Source organism: Petaurus breviceps, unplaced genomic scaffold, assembly GCF_028583685.1.
Source record: "Petaurus breviceps papuanus isolate PSGF00001 unplaced genomic scaffold, PetGlider_PUasm1.0 181, whole genome shotgun sequence".
Classification (NCBI taxonomy): domain Eukaryota; kingdom Metazoa; phylum Chordata; class Mammalia; order Diprotodontia; family Petauridae; genus Petaurus; species Petaurus breviceps.
The window spans coordinates 10,932,447-10,942,454 of record NW_027185784.1 but is presented as its reverse complement, the minus strand read 5'-3'; the positions used below and the strand labels follow the sequence as shown (position 1 = coordinate 10,942,454).

The 10,008-nt window shown below is 40.8% G+C and overlaps 1 protein-coding gene across 1 annotated transcript in view; it reads right to left on the bottom strand.

Annotated features, from left to right (window-relative positions):
• SND1 (staphylococcal nuclease and tudor domain containing 1) overlaps positions 1-10,008 on the bottom strand; it is a 492,627-nt gene that overhangs the window by 63,739 nt on the left and 418,880 nt on the right. The window lies entirely within an intron of this gene.

The following is a 10,008-nucleotide window of genomic DNA, read 5'->3' as shown; positions in this document are numbered from 1 at the left end:
GAAGGAAGGAAGGAAGGAAGGAAGGAAGGAAGGAAGGAAGGAAGGAAAGAAGAAAGGAAATAAAAAAAGAAGGGAAGAAAGGGAGAAAGAAAAAAAAGGAAGAAAGGAAGGAAGGAAATAAAAAAAGAAGGGAAGAAAGAAAGGAAGAGAACCTACATGTATCAAAATGTTTATGGCAATTCTTTTGTTAGAGGCAAAGACCTCAAAACTCAAAGGGTACCTATCAAATGGGGAATGGATAAACAAATTATGGTATATGAATGTAATGGAATACTACTGTGCTATAAGAAATGACGAAAGGGAGAGTTTCAAAGAGATCTGGGAAGACTCAGAACCAGGAGTACAATTAACAAAAATTATTAATACCAACAACTAGGAAAGATTGAAGAACTTTGTAGGCTACTGTGCTAAGAAATCGGCATGCTAATGCAGAGGCTGTTGCTATTGTTGTCCTTGTTCTTGAAGAGGACCATGACACCAGGGAGGTGGTTCCATGACATGTAAGTGAATTGGATTCAAGTGAGGGAGGGCTGAGCAAAATCGCCAGTCTTATTTTCTCCTCTGGAGCCATCTCCAGTTGTCCTAATCTATATCTGGCCACTCGACCCAGATAAAGAAAGAAAGAGAGAGAGAGAGAGAGAAACAGAGAAGGAAAGAGAAAAGAAAGAATGAAAAAGAGAAGAAGAAAAAGAAAGAAAAGGAAAATCAATACGAGAGGGGAAGACCCTCAGGGTTTCTGGCCAAAAAAGAAATAACTGCCATTTACATTCACTCTGAGCCAATCAGGGTCCAAACAATGACCACATAGGAACTATAGTTGGTCAATCAGTGACAGCCAGAGTGATTTGGGTTTAAGGCAGAGCAGTACCAGCTCGGTAACTTCTAGTTTTGGAGATATGCCCAAGGCTTTCTGGAATAACAGGATTGATAGTGGCAATTCTACGAACAGCCTGAAGGATTGAACGTTTCATTTTTTGTGTGTGTGTCAAAGGGAACTGCAAGATGAAGAGTAAGTAAACAAAACAAAACAACCAGCTCCACCCCAGACCAGGAATCAGAGATGCTGACTTCTAGTCCCAGCCTCATCTTTGGGTCGTCCCCTGTACAGTTGCCTGTTTGTGTCTGTTTTCATAAATATAAAAGAAGTATAATCATCCTACTTCTTTCCTGGCTTCTCAAGCACCCAAGAACAATGAATTAATACAGATAATATTCTGCTCTTCCGAGAAGATGTGAGAGAAAAATAAGACTTTACAAAAAGGCCCCCAGTTCCCCTTTTAAAGCCTTTCCTTAACTCTCTGCTACCCTTATTAAGCATACTGTTCTTTCTTAAATGAAGTTTCAAAAATTACTCTGGATGAGACCTGCAGAGAGAAAGTTTGTTCTATAACAAAATGGATACCAGATGAAAAACCATTCTTCTGAAGATACCTAAAGATCATTCTATCACTAGATCTCTGCTTCATGCCTATGATGATAATAACAATTGCCCCATATATACTGATATAAGGTTTGCAAAGCAAAGCACTTTCCTCACAACTTGTGAGGTAGGGAGTGCATTATTATTCTCATTTTACAGATAAGGAAGTTAAACTTGACGGACAAAAGTGATTTGCCCATAGTTTCAACTAGAGTGTCTGTGGCTGGATTCAAGGCCAGGTATCCTGATTTCAAGTCCAGTACTCTTCCAGCTATATCGGGTTAAAGGAAGCACATCAGAAGGACTGAAGGGAGAGCAGCAGAACTACATACAAGTCCTGCCCTTGCTCTGGCCTTTAACGTACAAAGTAACTGAGCCATTCTATGACTTGTTTACAATGGAGTAAATGCTATAGCTTTTACTGAGATCTCTGTGGAATCACTGTCAATTATTTTGAGATCCTTGGAAGAAAACATGGGTATGACATATAGAAATAGTAAAAAACAAAAAACAAAAAAAACTATTGAGGAAGGAATCCAAGGAAAGATAAAAGGGGGAGGTGAAACAAGGAAGATTTTTCTAGTTAGTCACCCGTTATTGGTTTATAAATTATATTTTATATCCCAAAGATGACATAACTTATCCTGCTGTTATATTTTGTGGATTAGATTTCCTGGAAATATAATTCCCTGCTGCTTACAGAAAACATTCCTTTTGTGTATGGGTCAGACTGGATGACCACTGAGGTCTCTTCTGACAATGAAATTCTATGATTCTATAAAATGAGTCTCTAAAATCGCCCCCCTTCCTAAGTTCAATTCAATTCTTAATAAGCATTCATTTTGTGCAAGACACTACTGCCAAGATGCTAGAGGTATAGAGATAAGGACCGCTGTGTGGGCCCTCCTTCAAAGATCCTACAGACTAATTGCTGGGGGGGCAGAAGGAGAGAAAGACACCATACTAATGAATATGATGGGAAGGGCAAATGAAAATCTAGGCAAAGTACTCTGTGGGAAGCAGAGAGACCTAGATTAAAATTACAACTTTGTTATCTCAAACTTGTGGTTGATTTTGAATGAGTAACCTAATTTCCCCGGGGTTTAGTTTCTTTATTAGTAAAATGAGTGGGTTAGACTGGATGACTGCTAAGTTGCTTCCAGCTTGATATCTCACACACATATGGGCTGGGATATCAGATAAGGGTTAACAGAGGTTATGGGAGCATAAATTAAGATGTGTGAAGAACCTAAGAAGCCATATATTCCAACCATCTCACTTTACAGGTAAGAACACTGAGGCCAAAACAGATTAGGTGATTTTTCCAAGATCTGCAAACAGTAAAGAGAAAACCTGGCATTTGAACCTGGGATCTCTTGCCTCCAAATCCAGCACTCTTTTTACTGCACAGTGTTGGTTCCCATAGTATGGGCATGAAGGAAGAGAAGGGAACATGTTTTAGGTATGAAGGCAGGGCTACAAATGAAAGGATATGGGAGAAAGAACATGAACAGGCGACAGTTTACTATGACTGGTATGTGAAGTGCATGAAGGGGAATAGTAGGAAATAAGGCCAGACAGGTAGATTAGGACTGCTAAGCAATGGGGCTGGGATTTCAGGAGCCCAATGAACGTCTCTCAGCAAAGGTAGCCACACAGTGAGACCTGTATAGGGGGAAAATTACTTTGGCAGCTGTGTGAAGTTTAACCACAGTGTGGAGGTGACATTGGGCAGAGGAACCCGAGTTTTGCAATTTCTACCACAGTATAAAGGGGTTTGGGCAGCTAGGTGAGCAGTAAATAGAGTGCTGGGGCTGGGGTCAGGAAGACTCATCTTCATGAATTCAAATCTGACCTCAGATACTTACTAGCTGTGTGACCCTGGGCAAGTCACTTAACCCTGTCTGCCTCTTGTTTCCTCATCTGTAAAATGAGCTGGAGAAGGAAATGACAAACCACTCCAGTATCTTTATCAAGAAGACCCCAAATGGGATCATGGAGAGCTGGACAAGACTGAAATGACTCAATAAGAACAGCAACAACAGAGGTACTGGGGTTCAGTCCCCATAATGGGCTCTGTTTATTTTCTTTTATTTTTTATTTTTTTTTAAAGCAATCGGGGTTAAGTAACTTGCTCAAGGTTACACGGCCAGCCATTATCTCTGGGTGTGATGCTGACTATCTGAGCCTGGACTTGATCCAGGTCATCCCGACACTGGAGCCGGTGCTCTTACTTGCTGAGCCACCTGGCCGCCCCTAAGCAATTGGGGTTAAGTAACTTGCTCAAGGTTACATGGCCAGGTTTTTCTGGGTGGGTGCTAAGTGTCTGAGCCCGGGATTCGTTCTCCAGGTCTATCTCAACACTGGAGCCGGTGCTCTTACTCGCTGTTCTACCTGTCCGCCCCGCTCTGTTTATTTTCTGAGATTATCCTAGTTAAGTCTGGAGACTTAAGCTGGTCATCTGTTGACAAATTCTCTGGCTATGGTTATCCATGAAACAGAAAACTACAAAACGATCCTCATTCCAGAGTATCATAACCTGGCCCCTGCCTTGAAATCTGGAGTGGAAAATGAGCTATTGGTATGCTAAATCTAAGACTGTTGTCCAATGACGAATAGGCATATATAACACAGGAGGCAAACCATGACAACCTTAACATGATGTGTAAAATCAAAAGGGAGTTGCAGCTAAAGGGAGGGAAGAATCACAGGTTCTACTTAGAGAGGAAATAAAAGAGTTGGCAGAATTGGTTTGACCCTGTGTTCAAAGGGAAAAAAAAAAACTTCCTGAGACATCTGAGCATCTCGTATTGCAGTGCTCAAGGTAAGAATTTGCAAAAAGTCCACCATGGAAATAAATGCAGCTTATGAGTACAATATCTGTTGCACAGGATGAAAAGGTAAATGTTCCCCAAGGAACTCTTTAAGAACCTCCAAATTAAATCAGTACCATTGATAGCTGGTGACTTCAGTGCAAAGAGAGGCATAGAGGAGGATGGCAAAAAATGCTGGAAAATATATTTCAAGAGCAAGGAATAACAGAGGCCAAAGGCTTGTAGAGTACACCGAAGTCTTGTACATACATAAAACAAGAATATCTTTTTTGAGAAAAACAAAACAGAAAGGTGGTGGGCATGTACATTAAACACTAAATAAAATCACAAAGAACCCACCAAATTTAAACATATAAGAAATTACTTAAAGGAGAACTAATTTCTGAAATGGCTATAGGTGGGCAATTGGACCACTTGTATATTAGAGCAAAGATAAAAATTAATAATAAAAAAAACAAAAAAAATTCAAAAAACAACCAGAAGGCTAAAAATGAGAAAAAGATCTGGTACAGGATCACAAGATTACAGAATTGTATATTTAGAGCTGAAAGGGACAGATGAGAGACAATGAGACACAGAAGTTAAATGACTTGTCCAGGGTCACACAGCTGCTAAGTCCTTGAGGTAGGATTTGAAATCAGATCTTTCTGACTCCATGTCTAGCATTCTAACCACTACTCCATACTAACTCTACTATGATAATAACTTCAACCTGACTTACTCAAACAAGTTAGTAACAATAAAATGAGAAATAGATGGAGGAAAGGGAATCAACACATAAACAACCAATTCATGTAAAAGTTTAACTTTGATTAAATTGGTATAAATCAATTGGAATAATGAAGAAATCAAAAGAAACTAAAACTTCCTCAGATAACAAAAATCTGATTTACTTGAAAAGCAGAAAGATACCATATCTAAGAGCAACAATGCTTTGGAACATAAACTTGTTTGGAACATGTTATGGAGAAAGATGAAAGGCTAGGAGAAATATTGCCTCATAAAAAAAGATGCAGTGGAAGAATTGCTAGCATTTACATAGTGTCTTAAGATTAGCAAAGCACTTGAAATGTCAATTATTTTCTCCTCACAGCAACCCTGGTAGGTACTGTTGTTAAACCCATTATGCAGATTAGGAAACTGAAGCAAAGAGAAGTTAAGTGACTTACCTAGGGTGACAGAGTTAAGCATCTGGGGCAAGATTTGAACACAGGTCTTCCTGACCCCACATCCAATACTCAATCCACTGTGTCACTACCTATCCCTACCTCAAAAAAAGTTTAAAGTAAGCTTGATGAGATAACCAACTAAGCAAAGTTATCCTGACATCAAAAGAAGAAGAACAATTGTGAAAGATGGAAAAGATCTGCAATGATTTTAAGAAATTCTTTTCAATATCAAGGATAGGAGTACCACCACATTTGGACCCCTTAACATTATAATCCCAGATGTGTTTACGAGGAATTGAAATGGTACTGAAGAACACAAAGCTAGGAAAAGCACCTGGATTAGTCTACATAAATACAGAAGCCTTCTGGCACTATTTTGCCAGCACTGAGGGAATGATTTTGAAGAGCTGCACAAGATAAGCAGGTATGGGATCTGCATAACTAGATTAACAAACAAAACTCATATACATGAGAGATTACAGGGCCACTAGAATAATGCAGTGAAGCAAGGACTGGGGAAGGCAAAGAAACTAGTTAAGAGATGAAAGCTATGGTAGTATGAGTGACAGTGAAGAGAAGGAGGAAGACAGTTAACAACAGTTTATAATAATGACAGCAAGCATTTACATGGATATTTAGTTTGCAAAGTGTTTTAGATATATTGTCTTATTTTATACTCATAACAATTCTGTGAGGTGCTATTATTTTTCCCATTTCACAGATGAGCAAACTCAGGCTGAGGTAAGTGGCTTGCCAGGGCCAAGGAGCTAGTATATGTCTAAGGTAGAATTTGAGCTTAGGTCTTGCTGGCTTCTTCTGTCTATTCACCATGTTAACTCTGATAAAAATGTTATTGTGGATTAAAAAAAAATAAAAATTTAGCAACTGACTGGATGTGGAAGGTGAAGGGGAAGGGGCAGTCTAATAACTCTGAAGCTCTAAGCCTAAGTAACTGGGAGGACTAAAAGAGAGTATGCATTACAGAGATGATCTCTAAGGTTCCTTCCACCTCTAATATGCTATGTTTTGGAAAAGGGTTACCATAATTCTTGTTCAAAAGCTTCTGCTGAAAATTAGGGGGTAAGAGAGAAAGAAGAGTTAGAGTCAGTGCTGCCACTTTGAAAGAAAGGATGGAGGGGCAGCCAGGTAGCACAGCGAATAAGAGCACCGGCTCCAGTGTTGGGATGACCTGGAGATCGAATCCTGGGCTCAGACACTCAGCACCACACCCAGAAATAACTGGCCGTGTAACCTTGAGCAAGTTACTTAACCCCGATTGCTTAATAAAATAAAAAATTAAGAAAAAAAGAAAGGATGGTGATATCATCCATAGATTTAGAAGTTGGGAGAAGATGAGGAGTTCAGTTTTTTTGGGAGGTCCCTATTAAACGTGCTGTGCCAGCAAGACATAAGGGAAGATATCCACATTACAACTGGAGCTGAGGAGATGAATATGAAGGGTTAGAGTTATATGAATAACACTGAGATGCATGAGATCACAAAGGCAAGTGTGGTGAGACAAGGGATAAAGAGGGTTGAAGAAAGAAGGGTTGGTTTACTCTTAAATGAATTACTGAATGAAGACAGCAATTAGGTGAAGCAGGAGAAAGTCAGACAGGAAGAGAACAAAGATACAGGGTCATAACACCAAAGGAAGAGAGTTTCCAGAAAGAATTCTGGAGAAAGATTGAGGAAATAAGAGCTAAGAAAAGGGCTGGATTTGACCTAAGCCCAAATGGATTTAGATTCTAAAGTCTTCCATTAGCTCTCGGCTAACCTTAATAAGCATCAAATCATTTTACCTCTTTGGGCCTTAGTTTCTTCATCTGTAAAATGAGGGGACTGGATTAAACTGCTTCTACATATCCTTCTAACTCTAAATCTCTGGTCCTATGAGCTTGGCATTTTGTTGAGAAGGTTTCATAAATTATTTTGGATAGCACTGGCAGGGAGAAAGTTAATTCCCTTACCCTTTCCATCTCTCGAGGAACAGCAAACCCCCTGGGGGAAAACAGCAGTGGAGGCTGATTTTGTGCATGAGGAAGAAGAGGTCAGTTTCAGAGAAGATTGGGCACTGTGCATTAAGAAGTTTAAATTTGTACCCTGAGTTACTGTTGGGCCTGGAGCAATGGGTATGATCACCCTCATTGCCTTCCCTTAGAGAAGAACGGTTTATTTGTCTGTTAAATGGTCAGTCTGAACAGTTGTCCTTCCAGGGAAGGAAAGGGAAAGGGAGTAAGAAAAACATTGATGTAATGTGTTTCTGCTGCCTTAGGTAGTGCTCGAAAGCTGGTCCATTTCTTTCTCATCCTTCCTTCCTTGCCTATCTTTCAATCAAATACTATCTTTGCCATCTATCTACTCCTTTATTTCTGCTTATTGAGACCATAACCTCTCTGAGTCATAGTTTCTTCATCTGTAAAATGGGGATAATAATACACAGGGTTGTTGCTAAGAAAGCACTTTGTTAATCTTACAATGTTCTATGAAATTGAATTACTATGATTCCCTTTTCTGCTCTTACTTTTTCTTTACTACAAATGTGGAAATAATATTAGAAGAAGGCATTTCAGTATGACATGGTACCTTAATAACAAAAGGGACTTCAGGAGACATTCAATTTAATAAGCATTTATTAACACCTACTCTGTCAGGCACTAAATGTGCTAAATGCTGGGGAAATAAACAACTTTCCTGTTAGGAGCTTGCATGGTGTTGGGGGCAGGGAAAAGGGAAGAAAAACACAACCTGTGTACCGCAAAGTAATTTGGGGGGCGGGAGGAGAGGAAAGGGGAAATCAAGCTAGGCTTCCTGCAGGAGGTGCTACCTGAGCTGAGTTTTGGAAGAAGGAATATGAAGATGAGAGAAGAAAGTAGGTTCCAGGCATGGGCAGCAGCCTGTGTAAAAGCACAGAAGCTTCTCAGGATGGGAAGGCTGTTTTGTGTGTAGCATCCCTTTGATTGGCTTACTGACCTAAGCAAGGCTTGGAGATAAGAAGCAGGGCATTTCTATAGCCATATATTTGCTCCTCTGCTTTCAGTTCAAATGGCCACGTTGTAGGCAGCCTGTGACCTTCTAGCAGCGGAGCAGGGATGAGAATGCCTTTCTCCATCCCTCTCCTCTACCCCAAAGGGATAGTGAAAAGACCTATCAATATTATCAACACATGTTTGCTTAGTTAGTGACAATTTCATTATTAGGCATCACTTTGACCCAAGTCAGTCCAACTACTCTTATTTCCCCTCATGGTGCGGAGGCAGAAACTTGCATTTGCTGGGATTAGAACAGAGCAGATGGAGCCTGGGCTCGCCTACGCGGGTAGGAAGGCAGCACAGTCAGAGTCCCCCTCTCGCCTGTGGAAAGGTGACAATGCTCATGTGCGCTCATTACAGACCCTATCCTGGGGAGCCCAGCCCAGAGAAAAGCCCCCATCTCACACGATGCTACGTCAGGTTGGCCTATATGAGCTCGCAGAAGTTGCTCCTCACCCACAGCCCTCTATAACATGCCACCAGCCCCAATAGGGCTGGTTTCAGGTTTCCCTGGCCTCCCAATAGGATGGTGTCCTGTTTATAGCTGCGGATGTGCTGAGAGGAGTCTTGCCTTTGCTGACATGTGTAGGAAGAGGAATGCCAGGACAGAGGAGTGAGACAACCTGATCAGGCGACTTGGTTACGAGGCCAGATTCACTCCAGTTTTTCCTCATGCTTCATTCTTATGTACATGGTTGGAGCTACTCAGGAGGCAAAGGGCTAAGTAGAGGATCTCTTCCCAGATGGCCTCTCACTTTTGTTCCATATAATGCACCTTTCACTGACTCCTCTTCAATTAAACTTTATGCAGCCTCCTCTCCTTATTTCCTTTATTCACAGTGAGAAAAGTCAGTAGGATACCTCACTAATTTGAGGTAAAACACAGAGAAACATCACTATGACTGGATCCCTAGAAACAACCAGTCATGGCCTAGTTGACTCCAAATTCATAGCAGCAAAACACTCACCCTTCCCCTTCAAACAGGAACCACTACTTTCCCTTAAGAGTAAGGCTTCCACATCACTCCTAAACTTCAGCCCATGAGTAAATGTTGGAGATACAGCACTTTCTATGTTTACTAGGCAGTGAAGGAAACTAAGGCACAGGGGTATAAAGGGATATCCAAGACCATTTACCATAACTATGGCAAAATCAGGGAAGCTAAGAACTTAGGGGTTCTGGGTTCTAGTTCCTAAATTCCAGCTCATGTAAGATCACAAAGCCTTCATATGCCAGGTGGTGGAAGTAGAGAAGTGAGCTAGGGGGTGGGAGTTAGATGGAAATGGTGTTGCATGGTAAAGCTAATATGTGCCCCTGAAGAAAGAACAGGCAGATTAGTTTTGCAGAGACTTAAAGAGTAAGACTCAGAAATCCCCAGGATGTAGAGAAGGAAATCTGCTGGATCCATAGGAGTGAGTTTGATTTATTCTTCTTTTTCTAACCATGTCTGGCAAACTCCCCGGTTGTTCCCTAGCAAGAAATTAGTTAGGGAAAGGAAAGCTCTTTTCCAGGTTCCATCTGATGCCTGGTTTTACTAAGAACTCAAAGAGAG